At 43.1% G+C, this 18,386-nt stretch overlaps 1 long non-coding RNA gene across 1 annotated transcript in view; it reads right to left on the bottom strand.

Moving 5' to 3' along the window:
* LOC133383012 (uncharacterized) overlaps nt 1-18,386 on the bottom strand; it is a 32,048-nt gene that overhangs the window by 3,176 nt on the left and 10,486 nt on the right. Inside the window, exon 2 of the long non-coding RNA XR_009762150.1 lies at nt 4,356-4,684. This is a non-coding gene — a long non-coding RNA (uncharacterized LOC133383012). The remainder of the gene's footprint in view (nt 1-4,355; nt 4,685-18,386) is intronic.

The following is an 18,386-nucleotide window of genomic DNA, read 5'->3' as shown; positions in this document are numbered from 1 at the left end:
CTACATGTTACATTGGAGCTCCCTGTCAGGATTTTCAGTGTCATTTTCTTTTTCTTAAATGGCTGGAGGGGCCCCAGATTGAACGGCAAGGGCAGCCTTGCTTCCCATGTGAGTATACCTTCATGCGTATAGCATGTGAAGGGGCCTGCACAGAATCAACCGCTTAAATTGTCCCAGGGCCTCACTTTCTTCTCTGGATCTAATACAGCAACAGCTTTCAGTATAAAAATGGGATCTGTCGGCAGTATTTTAAATAAAGCCCGTTGGAAGGCCTTTTTTTTTTTTTTTTAAGCATTCTGGACATCACATATATCAAAAGAAAAATGCTATTTGAAGTGAAGACTGTATTTTATCTTGCTTATTTGAACGCATTGCCTTCATAGCTGAATCAAAGCTCTTTTCTGAACAGGGATGCAGAAGCTCAGGAGAGAAACAGTTATAGCCATCAGCAGAGAAGAATGTTGCTTGTCTAAAGGATACAGGCTACAGTTACACCTTTCAAATGCCAATATCGTCTGCTTAACCCCAGTGAGCTTTGATAAAGACCTTATACGAGAAGGCTCACCAGCGTTTTTAGTTGCTGCAATATTTTTTAAAAAAGAAAAAAGTTTCAAACAGACTCTTTGTTTGTGACATTTGAAACAAAGTCAAAAATTTCCAGAGGAGTAGGTATGTTAGTGTTTTGCAGCAAAAGCAACAAAGGGCCCCTCCAGACTGATTTTTTTTTTTTTGCAGGTCAATAATGCAACATGTTATTGATGCGATAACAGTATATTAATGGTGGATTTGTACTGGACCATTCATACATCATTCCAGGTTATTACGTGTTCTGCAATAGTTCCCTTTATTGTTAATGCATTATTGCCGTCTGGAGGGGCATCCTACAGCACAACAAAAGTGGACCAAATAAAAAGTGGGACATTTGTGGTATGAAAAATCACAGGATTTCAGCAGGAAGCTACAGGACATGTCTCAAGTGGAAACGAAGTAGTGTGTCCTCCCCAAAACCTTTGCAGGCCCAAACAGTATTGAAAGTGGGATTGCGTATAAACAGCTCAACACCATCATGAGCACAAATCATTATGAATGCACAATAAAAAGGATGTCTAGAGGGACCCAAAGAGTCTTGTGGCAGCTAAACGTCTACAAAATTTATTACTGCTTAAGATTTTATGGACTACAGCCCACTTCATCAGAAGCTAAGGACTAAGAAACATCCATCCAGGAGGGTAAACATATGTAGACTATAATGTACAAAGGATGTATTTCTAATCTGTCCTCATAGCAGTACATATAAATGGTGTAGGAGCAAAGAACAGTACTTAAAAAGAGGTAGCCAGGCTTTGCAGATATTTACTGGAGTTGAGTACCTGCCTTTGAAAGAAAACAATTATGGAGACAGGAGGGATGGTGTAATTTACATTGCAATCCTAATTCCATTTACCAGGATTCAATAGGACTTACTTCTGAGTAGACATGCTAGTCCTACCCAGCGTAGACCTATTGACAGGGCTGTAGTTTAGGGTCTTGGGGGATCCTAGACCCCTTACTTTTTAGGGAACCAGGTCCCAGTAGGGTCCCTATGTCTCCAGTGTCCTATGAGCTAATCAGCATGAAAAGGGTGTGTTAGTTACTGAGAAGAGTCTTCTAATTTGCTTCCTTGTCCTTTCCTGCTGATTGAAGCCAATCAGAGTGAAAGGAGGTGAGTCAGCCTCTTTTCTAGAATACTCTAGCAGCAGGTAGATTAATGCGTAGACACTGAAGTAATTCAAGGAATATCACTGGCAGTGAGAAAGGACAATCAAATGATGACATGATAGAGAAGCCAAAAGCAATATGGCTGTATAATCTTAGAAGGAAGCATGGGTGTGACGGGGTGTAGCTGTGACTATTATGAAGGGACCCTGCACTTCTGAATTTGCCACTACACTATTGCCTATTGAAGTTCATATATATGGGGTAGGTCCATTAATTTCAATGGGTCTACTCTGAGTAGAACTTAGTTGAATACAACCCTTGGTTAGGATTGCAGCCTTAGTCCTTCACAGTTCACAACACACACACACACGCTAAACCCAGACCATGTAGGGGGGTCCACCACTGTTTCATAAACCAGCTATTTGTGCTGCCTGCCTGGACTTGTTAAGCACCTAGCAGGCCACAATCTGTGGCTGTACTGGGCTATGTTCAGCTTGGTGGGTCACAACTTGTGCAACCCAAATGTAACATTGTTTGCAACGCCTACTTGAATTGCGCCACGCTAACCTGCTAGTGATTTATGGGAACAAGGTATCCGTAGGTCACCCTTTACAGAGAAGAGGAGCAGCAGTGCCTCGTGAGGAGGGCACTGAGGTGGTGGCACCCCCCCAGCAGCATCAGTGCTGCTCTCATTTGGATGAGGATGGGGTGAGATGGAGAAGAGAGGTCACGGGAGCTCCAGGTTTGCAGCAGCAGCTCCACAAGTGTGTGTGCAGCTGCAGGACTGCTGCCTCCAACTGGCGCTCTCCTGACCTCACTGCTGCCTAACCCCCACTCCCATCCTGATGAGTACAGCATTGCCACCACTAGGAGGATGCCCCGTCTCCATCGTCCCCTTCCCCACAAGCCACCACCACAGAGGGCAGTCCTCTTTCTAAAAGGCTGTTGGAAGAGAGTCCTCCATTTGAATGTGCCCTCTATTTGAAGGGCTGCTCAGTCCAAGTCCAGTTGAAAGATAAAAAACCATCAGAAGAGAGAGCAGGAGGAGGCCTTGAAGTTGCCCACCAACAGCGAGAAGCACCTGGACAGCAGACTGGGCAGGCACACAGGCCACCCAGTCACTGTCTTCACCGCTATGCTGAGATGTACTGTATTTCCATTTAAATGTCAATAAGCGTTTGAACATTTGCATCTATATGCATCTGTACATATACATTCACAAATGCGCATGTTATGCAGATCTGTGTCCTTTTTTGTCCTCCTCTTTCCTAACTGTGCAATCCATACCCCCTGGCTGGGCAGGGGACTGTCTCTGCCTGCAGAGTAATGCCCATGACGCTACACCAGTGCTGAGCTCCCACTTCTGCCCACTGAATGGGCAGGCAAGCAGAAGTTCCACATGTGGGGAAACCAGCAGCAGCAGCCAACAGAAAGCCCCCAAATGGGAAGGGGGTTCTGGGGAAGGGAGGGGCTGAGCCAGCCTGGGATGTGTTGGATCCTGAGATGGCCCCACAGTCATCATGTGATGGCATCCAGTCGGAGCCTGGCCTGATTGCAGTGCCGGATTTCCTACTGATGCTTAGTTGTTGTTGTTGCTGCTGCTGCTGCTATTAGAGTTACAAAGGGGGGAAATGCATGGCCAATTAATATGTCAAGGCAGAGGTGGGCAACCTCAGACCTGGGGGGTAAATGCAGCCCTTCAGGCCTCTCTTTCTGACCCTTGGACTCTCTCCAAACCACACCTGGGTCCATCCCCCCTTGAGTGCTTTTGACTGGCTAGAATGTGCCATTGAACTGTGATAATGTCTCTTACTTGTCTGGCTGTGTGTGCGGAAACCTCTCAATTGCGCATGTAGCCTATTGTTAAAAAGGCAAGAATCGCATCTGTTGCTCTGCTCACTGATATGTGGCCTCTGGGAGGTTGACCTTGAGAGGATGCGGGTCAAGCTGAACAAGGTTCCCCACCCCTGTTTTTAAGGTAACCATACATTCTTAAAATCCACCTGCCCCTTGAGAGTCTCTGAATTTCCCCCTTCACTTTTATGGGGGAAAAACAGTCTGGTAAAAGGGTAGAATATTTAAGCACAACATTTCCTGCACAACAGCTTTATGTACAACAGTTGCTGGGGGGAGATCTTGTGCAAGCATACGAAACCTTCCCTGATTCATTTGCAAACTGTGAAAAGCAACGCCCAGACCAAATAGATTTGTAAAGTCTGATCAGCACCTTATAATATCAGAATGAGCAAAATGTCTTACACGTCTCCACAAATGTCCAAGCTAATGATTTCATTACATTGCTGATTAGGAATATTGGCGGATTCCCTTGCGTTTCACTGTTTTAATAATGAGAAAATAATAAAGACTTTGCATTCATGGAGCATTTTCCATCGAGGCAAAGCTTTTCAGTTAAGCCTTTGAGTAACTCCCTGGGGAAGACAGAAAATATCCTAATTAAGCAGATGGCCTGGTGAAGTGCAGGCAGGTTAGTGGCATCAGAAACACACTCTACAATAGAGCCGTTGTTCAACTGCAAGGCTTTCTGACCTTTCCTGTTTTAAAGGGTTATCCCTTATTCCTCAAGCCCAGAGCCTCGAAAGGACACGTCAAATCTCCACAGCACTCTTCATTTTAAAAATTAACCAGGAAATCCTTACCTTCACTGCTTCGTTATTGTGGGGAGTGCACCTTGGTAGAATTTTACCAATGGCAATAACAGCATAAACCCAAACAGTGGTAGGAAAGTGTGTTAGGTAGGACCACGTGTGACTACCATTCTGATTCTGTCAATTAGGGTGCTAGGGATGTTTCAAGACAATACTCAGGCACTAGCAAACTTTCCTTTTGTAGACCAGGGTTGGGAAATCTTTTTTATGTCTGGAGGTCCATTTGCTTGGTGGTAATCCATCAGGGTCCCATACCAGTGGTGGGAGGGGCCGGAGTCAGTGATGGGCGGGAGCCAGAGCCGAAAGTGTGGGCAGCCAGTCTAGGAATGGGGGAGAAATTCAATTCAGATCACATTTAAAGGAACCCATCTAATTTGTCCTTACTGAAACAATACACAAACCGAAACATATCCATCCTGCAAAATGCACATTTCTCCCAATTTTGCATGGCAGTTCTCCAGCCAAGTAATGTATAGAAAATGCATAAACTATGGTAAAGTATACATAAACTGCATACATTAGTGACAATCACATACAAAATGCACTGTATTAGAGGAAATGGCTTGGCAAAAATGTGTATATTAGGCAAATCTGCCTAAAAATGTGTATATTGGAAGAAGTGCAAAAGTGCTGTTCAATTTTCATGAGGGCTTTTAAAAAAAAACCCACACAAACTGTTGTGGAGATATAGAGAATTAACTTAAAAAATTAAGAGAAACCAAAACTGACAGATTCGCCCATCCCAGGCAACCACCTCCTTTCTATGTCTCTGCCCATTCTCTCTTTTTCTCCCTGCCACCCTCCCTCTCCCTCTCCCTCTCTCCAGTGCCACATGGAAATAGAAGGGCCTGCCAGAGGACAGACAGGGACCACCACTCTGTCCCTCCTCTTGAAGAGCGGTTTGCTTCCATGCTGGGTGGAGGCTTCTCTTCCTCCTTAGCCATCATGGACATGCAATGAGAGCAGGAAAAGAAAGAGGCAGGACTAGAGATGTAACATTTCCAGAAATTTTGAAGCCATGGGGAAAAAACGGTTTCAGATTTTTAGATTTCAGAAAAATTGAAAAAATGCAATATTAGCACTTTTTACAGATTGAAAGTCACTTTGTTTCTTCAGGAACATCAAATGTAATTATGTACAAGTTAGTTTGGCATAAAATTATCACATTTGGTATATTAAAAGTAAATTTTATTCAAACAATTATTACAAATTGAATTTACTTTATCAAAATTTTTACTTTTTTTGTAACAAATGGATCTACAAGATCCTGAACTGTAAGGAACACCTGAACTGTAAGGAACCTCTTTCGTTTTGCCAGTTTATGAGGAGCAGGCAAAAAACAATTTAAAAAAACCAGAAGAAACCATCAACAATAATAACAAAGAAAGTATTTCTCCGCTAGTCCTCCACAGTGTCAAGCAGACATAAAACATCCATTCCCATAAAAAGAACTGAGAAAAAAGTGGGGACCAAGATTCAATGAAACTTTTTATTCATCATGCTAAAATAAAACATTCCATAATCCATTTTTCTTCATTTTTTTCAAATTTTTCCAATTTTTTGGGAAAAAAAACAAAACAGGCTTCAGAAAAAAAATGGAAAAAAACCGGGGGGTTTTCCTGAATTTTTCCAGTTTTTTCCAGGGCCTTCACATTTCTAGGCAGGAAAATTCGGGTGGAGGAAAACACAGGCCGGTCAGTGACATGACATAGGCCAGATCTGACTTGAGGGCCAGGGCTCCCTACCCCTGCTTTAGGCCTTCCATTCTGTCTTGCTAGACAGAAGGTCCTTGGTGAAAAAGTAACAACACCCTTTTTTATGTGATGCAATTTTACAAAGGAGTGCAGCAGCCCCAGCTATGACAAAGGAGGGTTGTTCATAAGTCTGGGCTGAAATCCCCCCCAACACAGTTTTTACTGCTTTCTTGGGGGGACAGAACCCTCCCCAATTGAAGTGTGCGTGTCTACTTACCTTACTTAACCTTATGTGGTGGCAGGAAACTGCAGATAGTCTCCTGGCACTTCCTGACAGCTACACTTCCCCAAATGCCTTGGGAGCAATGTGATGGACTACAGTGTAGTGTCACGCCCACCAAGGCATTCCAGGATGCATGGCTGGCAAGATATTGCAAAGAGAGCCTTGTGAATAGCACGGGCATTTAAAAAAAAATGACAAAATCATGAAACATCCAGTTACCTTGTAACGTAAAGGAAGGTGAGTAGCAACCCCTCAATCATTTCACCAACATTTCTTTTCCCCGTGAGGTTTCAGGGTGAGGTTTCATTAGGCATCCACTTACCCGATGAACAGATGAAAAATAGCTGGCCAACATTTTCGGGTCAACCCCAGGGTCCCTTTCTCTCAAGCCAGATTTTCCCACTCCATCTTCAGAAGTACACTGCCCCTCCCATACCTAAAAAATGTGAGGCTTCTCTGCATTCCCTCTTGTCTGCCTGGCCTTTCTGTTTCCTAGGCCTTGACCACCAAACGTACCAACTCCAACCTGCCCTTAAGCCCTGATCAAGGTTTGCTCCTCAACCCAACTGGGGGGTGGTCATAGTAGCTATAGCTTAGTAATACACACATTTTTCATGCCAAAAGCCTCAAGTTCAGTCTCCCAGCATATCCTGCTGGGTTTGGAAAACACTTCTGTATGAAACTCGGAAAGTCACTGCCAATTAGTGCAGACTTGAAGGACCAAAGGTCTGACTCAGTATAAGGCATTTTCCTATGTTACTATGATATTGCATGACCAATACTACCCCTTCAACCGTTAGCAATTATTCTAAGCGTTCCATGACCGCCCTGGGCTCCTGGTGGGAGGAAGGGCAGGATATAAATCGAATAATAAATAAATAAAATAAAACGACATCACGGCAGCTCAGCCAATACCCATGAGAGGCAGAACTGAAGAAGGCAAGAGTCCCTTTTTAGACTATTATATATAGAGAGAGATACCTACATATCACTCTGTGGCTTTTCCATGACAGGATGTGAGTCTCTGACCTTCCTGATGGAAAATAAGCTGCAGGCAAGGTGGAGAGAGCGGTGGCCTCGCAACAAGTAACAAGTATAGAGCAGTTGTGCTGGCTGGAATAGATCTGCTTTTCCAGGTCTACAGTCTTCGTTCTTTATCAAATCATGGCAGCTTGGAAATGACATGTGGAGTGATTGGGAGGTCCACTCAAGCTCTTCATCACTCATCAGCCTGATAGTCATTTTGCATGTAATATAATATGGGTTGTGTTCACCATAGCACCAAGGAAGTTGTTCCACCAGTGTAAGTGTTTCTGCTTGCACAACAGAAGTTTTCCCCCTATCCTCGCTTCGCACCCTCCCTAAATCTGTTCTAAGAGTCCCCAACCCTTCAGAGCAGTTTTGGAGAGGGGGGAGGAGAGGAAGGAAATCCCTTTGTACTAGTGGTAATCCTTGTGCTGATGGGAGGGGTTAAATGAATACCCCCCTATATTTATAATTTCATGCTTATTTTCACAAGGATGAGGATAGAAAATGTCACTGGAATAATCCCTGTACTGGATTTGAATGTTGTATTTTTGGGGGGGGGTTAGGATCTAGTCTTTCAAGACTACAAAGTGGGCTATAGGTATACCAAAGAAATAAATGTTTAAATAAGTGCACCACAATGCACAGTTAACAAGAAAGACAATTGCTTCCATGATATCCGATAATCCTATATATGAAATTGTGAGCAAGCGAGAAAGCAATTGGAACATGACTTTCCTCTCACAGGCTATAACTAGCCCCATGCAGCTGCTTTTGATTGGACTGAAATATCTTGAAATTGCTGTTGTGTGAAACCGCACAGAAGATTCTATGAAAGATCTAGCCATAGACAGACGGGTAGCGCATGCTTTCTCTCACCCCCCAACCCCGCCGCCGCCCTTCATTTCTGCTATATTCTAAATTTAATAATAAGCAGGAAGACTTCTTTTCTTGTTGTTGGTTTCTTTTTTTCCTGTAAAATTGTGAGTAGGTTATTTTCTGCTTGTGAAAAGCAGGTGTTCTCAAGCCAATTGGAACAAATCCTGGTTTTGAAATGCAAATGATTTTCACAGTGTCTGCATAGTTTGAGATAAAGCAGGCCAACAATGAATTAATCCTTGTTCAATGCAGTTCATTATCTGGAGACTATGACCAGGGCAGCTTTATATTTGAATCAGAACAATGTGACACCAACAGGTAGAGTCTGCTTCCTCCCACCAGCTATTCTAATGAATCTGCTTTGGAAAAACTGGCTTACGGAGAAATAGCAGGCTGTGGATTTTTTTTTTCACCCCCGTGTCTGGCCCTCCCAATATGAATCTACCCCAAAATACCACATTCAGATTTGGCATAAAGGGCAGTCCTGCTAGAATTGGTCATCATTTCTAGATCAGCCTGACATTTGGAGGGAACTATTAAATGTAGTTAACTAGTGTATTTTCATTACACTGCCTATTCTCACTACAAGAGCACACCTTGAGCAGCTGGGTTACTGTTCTCATATCAGGAACGCTTGATGCGATGTGCGATTGAAAGGAACCCTTGCCCATTGGATTTTCAGGTTGAAAATGGTGCTTTGGAAGGCTACCCTAATCCTTCTACCCAAACTGTGAGAAGCTCTTCTTTTTCAATACCATTCTTGCCCCAGCTGCTGTTTGGCACCATCCCCTCTCCTTCTCCTTTTTATTAATGAATCTCTGTCCTGGCTTGATCACATCAGAGATTCCAACAAATTAGAGATCATACTGTGAATAGGATGACATCATAATGTTACAAAGCCAATCAGATTTGGCTCTTGTACTGTCATCACAGAGGGCAAATAAGAATAAATGAGAGGGAGGGCAATACTTCCTAAAATATGTGAACATTTCCACACACTTTTGAAGTAATCACAGAAAAAGCATTGGAAGTGCACTTTTCAGCACTGCTCCAATTGTTTGCAGAAAGCTCCTCCCTTTTTAGTGCAATCCTAGATGTAGTCCTTAACATTTTCCATAGAGAGAATGATCATCATCATCTAGTTCCACAGTGAACCATGCTCCAGGAAGCTCACAATATCAAAAAGTTTAGATAATTCACTAACCATATCCAAATTTAAATAATCATAAACAATAAACCAATGAAAAAAATCTCATATTAATAAGTACACAAGAACATGAAAATTCATAAGCTAATTTCTTCTAATAATAATAAATAATAATAATATTTAATTTGTTTGTTGCCTATCAGGCAATTAGCCACTCTAGGCGACGTACATTAAAAGAGATAAAATACAATAATAACAGATGTAATCACATTAATAACAATAGGTAAAATACTGGACAGTCATCAATACATATAAAAGCAATTATATTAACAACATACGATAAATGACAGGGTCATGGTGATTTACCCAATGACCTCAAAGGCTTGCTGGAATAGCCACGTCTTCAGGGCCTTGCGGAATACATCTAGGGAAGGGGCATGTCGAAGATCACATGGGAGGGAGTTCCAGCGAGTGGGGGCCACCACAGAAAAGGCCCTCTCCCTAGTACCCACCAACCTAGCTGTTTTGGTTGGCGGGATTGAGAGAAGGCCTTGTGTGACTGATCTAGTATGCACGTTTGGCAAAGCAATTTTTCCTAATGTAACACATTTTAATGTTATTTTCACTAATGTATGTATTTGTATGCACACGTTACCCTACCATATGCACTTTTGAATGCATTACTTGGCTGGAGAACTGCATTGCAAAATTTGGAAAAGTGTGAATTTCGAAGGATGGCTGTGTTTCAGTTTGCGTATTGCTTCATTAAGTGTGGATTATGTAGATTTACCTTTAAATGTGAACTGAATCAAATTTCTCCCCCATCCCTACTCCCAGGCCAGGAGAAATAGGTCAGATAAAGCAAGGAGCAAGAATGATCTGTAGAGGTCAGCTCATAATGCTATTCTTTAGCTTCCCATTCTTTAGCTTTACCTCCTAGCTGACCCTTTTAGCTGGAAATGCCAAGGCCTGACCCTGGGCCCTCCTCCATGCCAAACATCTAGATATTATGCAATCAACTTTGTACATTATAAAGTTAGGGTTGTTGCTAATGTTTATTTGCATTTGGTACAAAAGTTACTTGCTATGCAGCTCAGCAAAGCATGAAGCATTTGGTGGAAAATAAAAGCACTGATGAAAAGCAACTGTGAGAGACAATACTGATGATGTTGGGAGATTGTCTTAAAGAATGCTGGAAAAAGTAAACAGTAAGTATGTAAAAGCTCTAGGTTTGTTGAAGGTTATTCAACAGTGCAGGAGAAGACCAAGAAGATTCCCAGACAGGCATATAACATTTATGCGAGTGGGTGATGAAAATGATGTTTCCCCCCTCCCCCAAAAAAGATGCTCCAAAATATGTCATGTGTTTAAATGAAGCTGTCTGTGAATCATGCATACGGTCTCAAGAGGCATGGGAAATTTCTGAAGTAGCATTTAAGTAACCCATTGCACGTTAGCTGCCAAAACCGAATGAACTGTTTGAAAGATTTTTATTCCATTGCAGAAGAAATCAGGAAGCTGAAAAACTATGTTATGCTTATTAAAAACATCTGGTATGTGTGAGCCCAAGACTGGTCCCTGTACTATTTTTGGTACATGGATGGAGTATGCTGCTTGTGCTCTAAAAGCCTCTATGAAGCAGCAGTGGAACAACGGGTTTCTCTGTGTGTACTTTGTGCTTCTGACGGAAGCATCAGGAAGTTAATATGGGCATTCACTCCCCCATGAACACACTTGTGCATGCAGCCGTGAAATGACAATAGTTTTTTATGCCTGCTTTTTAGCATACAAGTGAGCACACACAGGGTAAAACTAGAGATGGCAGGAGATCCTCAATCAGTATTTTTGGAGAGTTTAAAAAACAGTGGCAAGCACCCAAATCAGGTTGGGTCTGCAATATTCGGGTGGGTGAGGCTTAATCTTTTCCCAAGTGGGAATTTCTGGTTTAAATTGCTCCCCCTTCCAGGTTATTTATCCCACAGTGGAAAACCCTGCAGAGTAAATAATTGCTTCTGGTTTGGGGAACAGGAAACATGCAGGGTTAACCTCCTCTCTCAGCGACACACCACTCTGATGCAATCTCGTGGTTGCTTATAAGGTAAAAAAGAGAAAAGAATGGGAGTTCTAATCATGGATGTCCCACCATTTCATCTAGTTTGGCTCTCAGATTGCACACAAAACCAGCTAGGGCTGCACCTGGCCCAGGGCTTCTCACATTACCCTGTTGGCTACCACATTACTGGTGTAACGTAAGTAGGAGGTCTTAGATTTCCCACTAAGATGTGGGGAAACGGTTGCAAACAATGGGTATTTAGAATTTCTGCAAAGGAGGCAGGGTGCAATAATCAGAGAAGGCCTTATGTTGTGCTGGCCTGGACTAACAGGTTTCTTGTGGTGCCATGACCATTTGTTATCTAGATTGGTCATTTTATTTGTCCAGCTTATGAGGGAAGAGTTCTGGGTAACCACCAGAATGCTTGCTATCCTACCAACAGAAGCAATCCTCTAGAAAGTATCATCCAAACCATTTTGACCTCGGCCGCTGTGACTGAACAGTAGCTTTCAGTAGGCCACTGAAATAATCCTAATGATTCTAAACCCAGCTAAGGTATTACCTGATGCAAGCATAATGGGAATCTTCCTGGTCTCTTTCACTCACCTCCATCCCACCATTAAGAGTTTGCAAAGACCTGGCACAAATCAGGTGTAAAGCTAAGAAATTTGCTTCCCACATACTGGATTTGAAGTCATGATTTAATTAAGATGTATTGTACTACAAACCGGATTCTCAGTAGTCAGAATCCAATTCAATGTATAATGTGATAATACATTACTTTACCTTTAATTTGAGTTCCTCTTCAAGGATCCAAGGCTTTGTGGCTGAGTGAGAATTTGGACATGGATTTCTGTCACCCTAGACTGGGTGCAATCATTACACCAGGGGCAGGTAGACCTCAGGCTCAGGCAGTCTGTTTGTTTTACCAGAACCCTGAAATCCACCAACCAGAGTCAGGTGCAAAATTATGGCAGTTGGGGGGGGCATAGATGGGGAAAGGCGGTAGGTCAGTGATAAGAGCTTTTCTGGTCATGTACCAAAATAAATAATCCATTCATTCAGTGATAAGAGCATCTGCTTTGCATGTAGAAGGCCTCAGGTTCAATCCCTGGCATCTCCAGGCAGGACTGGGAATTTTCATAATGTTAAGAGGCTACTCTGATCTCAAACAAGACAAGGCAAGGCCTGGTGCAAAGCTCAGGCTAAATGCAAGGCAAGGCTTTGATGTTGCTTCAGGAGTAATCAACAGGAGACTAAGCCCTATATAGTAGGAGCAGCTGCATTGCTATTGTTAGCCCTGCCCTCACTGGAAGGTGCCGTTTCAGGTAAAGGGTCCCTGCCCACTCCATCACCCTTCTGCTTCAATAGAGCATGACTTGAGCCTCTGTGATGGAATCTTCAGAGTTCGAGGATGACAGGACTACAACCTCAGGTAAGAGGGGCACTGGAACCACAAACTTGGCTGGCAGAAGTGCTTCTGGTGCTGGCCATTGGTGCCACTGCCTGTTGCTTTCATCCTTAACCTCATTCCCTGAAGAAGGTGAATCTGACTATTTACACCCAGTGGAGACTGGTGGCTCCAATGTCAGTGAGGCAGTGAATCCACTCTGGGTTTTAGTCTGAATGTCCAAGGACCTGTCCAACTCCTTGAAAGTTCAGACTGCCCAACTGACATTGGAGCCACCAGTTTCCACTGTGTACACATAGTCTAAACCCCTAGAAGGCCACTGCCAGTCAGTGTGGACAATATTGAGCTAGATGGACCAGTGGTCTGACTCAGTATAAGGTAGCTGCCTCTCTTCCTATGAACTCTTAGAATTAAGGGACAGGGTGCTTCTTTGCTGAGCACAGGAATTAGTTTTCAGAACTGAACTCACTGTCCTGTCAAACAAAAATCCATTCCGGGTTTCCTTCCCTGCCCCCTGCCCGTTCATATCCATTTTTTTTCATTGGCAATCACTCGTGGCCAAATAAGATTGTCTTCCAAGATATTGTCTTTAACAGTAAGTGACTGTGGAGGCCAATTCTGGATCCACACAGCCTCCCACAGTTAGGACATAGGTTTCCAGATGGAAGATGGTCGTGATGAGGATTTGTTTGACGTGCCTTCCGCTTAGCTCATTTGTCCCGTTTGCTCTGTATTCATGCTTCTTCAAAGTCCACAGCACCTTTGATAATCGCCGATCTCCATTTGGGATGTTCATGTGCCAAGACTTCCCAGTTGTCAATGTTTATGTTAATTCTTTTTAGATTCGCTTTAACAACATCTTTAAACCTCTGTTGCTGTCCACCGATGTTCTGTTTTCCATCCTTAAGTTGGGAGTAAAGTAGCTGCTTTGGAAGACAGTGATTAGGCATTCGAACAACATGGCCGATCCAGCAAAGTTGATGTTGAAGGATCATTGTTTCAACACTGGTAGCCTTTGCTTCTTCCAAAATGCTAACATTAGTTCATCTGTCTTCCCAAGTAATTTGCAGAATTTTCCAGAGGCAGCATTGGTGGAATCTTTCAAGAAGCTGGGAGTGGTGTTTATAAATGGTCCATGTTTCACAGGCATACAGTAAGGTCAGTAGTACAATGGCTTTGTAAATAAGCATTTTGGTCTCCCTGCAAATATCCCACTCCTCGAACACTCTACACTTCATTCGGGAGAATGCGGCACTCGCAGAGCTCTGACGATGTTGAATTTCAGCATCGATGTCAGCTTTTACAGAGAGATGGCTGCCGAGATAGGGGAAGTGATCAACGTTCTCAAATGTCACACCATTAAGCTGGATTGATGGTGCTACAGAGGGACTAGTTCACACCTGTTGATGAAGCACTTTGGTTTTTTTAATATTAAGTGAGAGCCCAAGCTTTCCATATGCGTCTGCAAAGACATTTAGGATAGTTTGAAGATCTTTCTCTGTATGTGCAGAGACTACATTATCATCGGCATATTGAAGTTCTGCAACAGAGGTTGACATTACCTTACTTTTTGCGTTCAGCCTACTGAGATTAAAAAGCTTTCCATCTGTTCGATATATGATTTCCACACCAGTAGGAAGTTTCCCCTCAATAAGGTGCAGAATCATAGCAATGAAGATAGCAAATAAGGTAGGAGCAATGACGCATCCCTGTTTTATGCCTGATCCGACTCTGAATGGATCGCTCTGAAAGCCATTGTTGTCCAAAATTGTTGCTGTCATGTTGTCATGAAGGAGTCACAAAATATTCACAAATTTATCAGGACATCCAGTTTTCTGAAGGATGGTCCAGAGAGCGGTTTGATTCACAGTGTCAAAGGCCTTAGTCAGATCAATAAATACCATAAATAAGGTTGATTCTGCTCCCTGCATTTTTCTTGAAGCTGTCGTGCAGTGAAGATCATGTCCACTGTCCCCCTGGAAGGGCGGAAACCATTTTGAGATTTGGGGAGGACATCCTTTGAGATCGGTAGGAGGAAATTTGCGAGGATTCTTGCAAGGATTTTACCTGCAGTAGCAAGAAGAGAGATACCTCGATAGTTCCCGCAAACTATTCTATCACCCTTCTTGAAAAGGGTGATAATTATGGTGTCCCTAAAGTCTTCCAGAATCTCCTCCCTCATCCAGATTTTTTCGATGAGCTTATGAAGTTGTTGTGTAAATTCAGGCCCACCTTCTTTAAAGACTTCAGCAGGAATCCCATCAGGTCCACTAGCTTTGTTGTTCTTCATTTGATTGATGGCTTTACTGACTTCATCCAAATTAGGGGATACGGCAAGCTTGTCTCTAGTTTGTTGTGGAATTTGCAAGAAGACCTCATCAGCCACGATAGAGTTACGATTGAGGAGGTCGTGGTAGTGCTCTTTCCAGCGCAGTGCAATAGACTATCCTTTAGAAGTTTGCTACCATCCAGTGAACGTAAGGAATTTGTATCATAATTTCTTGGTCCATAGATGGCCTTTGTGGCATTAAAAAAGCCCCGTGCATCATGAGCATTTGCAAAGTGCTGGATTTCTTGAGCTTTCTTTATCCACCAGGCGTTCTTAAGTTCTCTAGTTCTTCTTTGGACCTTTGCCTTTGCACTGGCATGGATTTTTTTCTTAGCAGCACAGTTAATGTCTTTCTGACATATCTGGAAGGCTTTCCTTTTCTTGTTGATGATATGTTCAATCTCACTATTACTCTCATCAAACCAATCCTGAAGTTTCTTAGTTTGGTATCCAATAGTTTGTTCACATGCTGCAATAATGGATGTCTTCAGTTTAATTCAGTGTTCCTCGACATTTTCAGGGAGTTCCGTCAGTAGATTTTCTTGAGAGTTGTTTGAAAGCAGGCTCGTTTAATAGGATCTTGAAGGGCATGGATGTTCATTTTACGCCTTGGTTTTCTTCCTTGGAGCCTACATTGAGGAACAATATTAATGGCCATAGTGGATCAAATTAATTGGTGATCTGTCCAGCAGTCATCAGCACTCGTCATGGTCCTAGTGAGGAGTGCATCATGACGATCTCTGGCATGGACAATTATGTAATCCAGGAGATGCCAGTGTTTTGACCGAGGGTGCTTCCATGATGTTTTAAATTTATTTTTCTGACGAAAGAGTGTGTTTGTAATAACAAGATTATGCTCTGCACATTTAGTCAGAAGTAGAATGCCATTCAGGTTGCTATTGCCAGCTCCTTCTTTCCCAATGGTTTCTGGCCATAAATAGAAATCACGCCCAACTCTTGCATTGAAATCACCCAAGAGGATAATTTTATCCTCCTTAGGTCTCTCTGATAAGATGGTGTCCAGCTCATTATAAAAAATTTCCTTGATTACTTCATCAGCATCTAATGTTGGTGCATAAGCACTTACAATAGATACCTGCTTTTTGGCAAGTTTTAACCGAAGAATTGAGAGTCGTTCATTAATGCCAATAGGAACCTCTGACAAGAGCTTCACAAGATTATTTTTAATAGCAAAGCCTACTCCATGTATTCGTCATTCTTGTTCAGGCAGTCCTTTCTAGAAGAAGGTGTAACCTCCTTTTTCTTCCTTCAGTTGTCCTTCTCCTGCTCTTCGTGTTTCTTGGAGTGCTGCTATGTCAATATTAAAACGTCTCAACTCCCTTGCGATGATGGCAGTCCTGCATTCAGGACGTTCACTATCTGTGTTTTTCAGCAATGTCTGTATATTCCATGTTCCCAAATTCAATTGTCTTTTGCTACCGCTAAGTGGTGACCCCACTGGACGCGGTAATCCAGTCAGGGAGAGAGATGTGGCAGACTATGTTTAGGGCACCTTTTCTAGCCCCTCCTCATACAGGGGAGCAGAGTGGATCCTGAATAGGACTGTTCAGTCGTGGATACAGCTGCCGAACTACTCAACTGCCTCGGCCCTTGAGCCAGGACGACTGAGTCTGTATCCACCGCCCATGTGCTGGTCCATGACTAGGGGCTTCCAGATTTCACAGTCCTGCCCCCGTTGCCATTTGCCAATCGCCATGGGACTTCTGGTTTGGTTTGGTTTGCTTGGAAGACACTTGTGGGTGAATTTGTTTTATGTGGGGAGATCGGCGCACGACAATCAACACACAATCTTGACAGAAAAACGCTTTGATCCAATGGCATGGATACCATGGCGATTGGAAGTCTTTTATCTGCTGCAGCCTTCATCCGCCTTCACAGCTGTTGTAACGTACACATTGTTATCCTCCGCCTGTTCTGCCGTTGACGACTTTCTTGGATCGTTCTTTGTCTGGTTCCTCTCCCTTGACCTTACCACCATGGGTGACCCTGCTGGGAGTACATGACTCCCGACAGCATCGCTCACAGGGTTCATTGCAACACGCAAGCCCACTCACCACTACAAGATGATGATCCAGTGAGGGGTCATATGCCTGTTGATGATGATGATGATGATGATGATGATGAAGAAGAAGAAGAAGAAGAAGAAGAAGAAGACGACGACGACGACGACGAAGAAATGCTCTATGGCAAATCATTCAGAAATCTGCTAGTAAATCTCAATAGGCCTCTGCCCACCCATGTATTACATTAACCATACTGTCTGAATCAGTGCAATTGGATTTGAGTATAATGAAAAACAGACCTTTATGATGGCAAATAGATGTTTTATTACCTTTATAGTTCCTTTGTACTTTTAGTTGACTTGGAACATCTGCCCAGCTGCCTGAGATATGTATATCAATCAGATATTACAACTCTAATTTTACACAAAAAACCAAAGTATATGTTAATTCTGGATGCTGATGACAGAAGCCAACACTTTGCCATGCTGGTGGAGAAGAGCCTGGGGAAGGTGACAATGAGAGAGGTAATACTGAAGAGTAAGCATTTACTAAGTGTGGAGCTAAGGGGAAACACGGGAGTGTGGCTGAAACTGGCCTTGCTGTGCCACCTTCTCACCTTTCTCTTCTGTAACATACAGGAATTTAAGAAATCTTTCCCCATGCCCTGACATGGCATGTTTCCTTGAGCCACTGATGGGGCCCAGTGATTTGAAGAAGCAATGGGTAAACGTCTGAAATGTAGTGGCATCAGAACATGGTGGAAGAATTGTGCTATGTGGGATGGAGGAAAGGTGGCCATTCTGTCCTGCTTTACAGAGGACATCCTCTATTTGAAAGAATCCTCTACTTGGAGGGCGGTCCAGTCCCAGTCTGATTTGAAGATAAAGAAGAGCCATAAGAAAAGGGGGGAGTAGGGGCCTTGGAGTTGCCCATCAACATTGAGCAGCACCTGAAGAGCAAGACTAAGCAGCCACCCAGGTCACCTAGTCACAGGCTTCCCCACTGTGGTCAGCTGTGTTGTATTTCTACTCTTTTGTCCTTTTGGGCAATGCATTTCCTCATTTTTGGTAATGCGTAAGTGGATGGAGAGGGATGACTCAGCATAACAGTGCTAATTTTTAATCAGGAACAGGTTCCTTCCTCATTAATAAAATAAAAGATTATAGCTAACAACCC

The sequence above is a fragment of the Rhineura floridana genome, chromosome 4 (assembly GCF_030035675.1).
Source record: "Rhineura floridana isolate rRhiFlo1 chromosome 4, rRhiFlo1.hap2, whole genome shotgun sequence".
Classification (NCBI taxonomy): Eukaryota; Metazoa; Chordata; class Lepidosauria; order Squamata; family Rhineuridae; genus Rhineura; species Rhineura floridana.
This window is presented reverse-complemented; position numbering and strand designations above follow the sequence as displayed.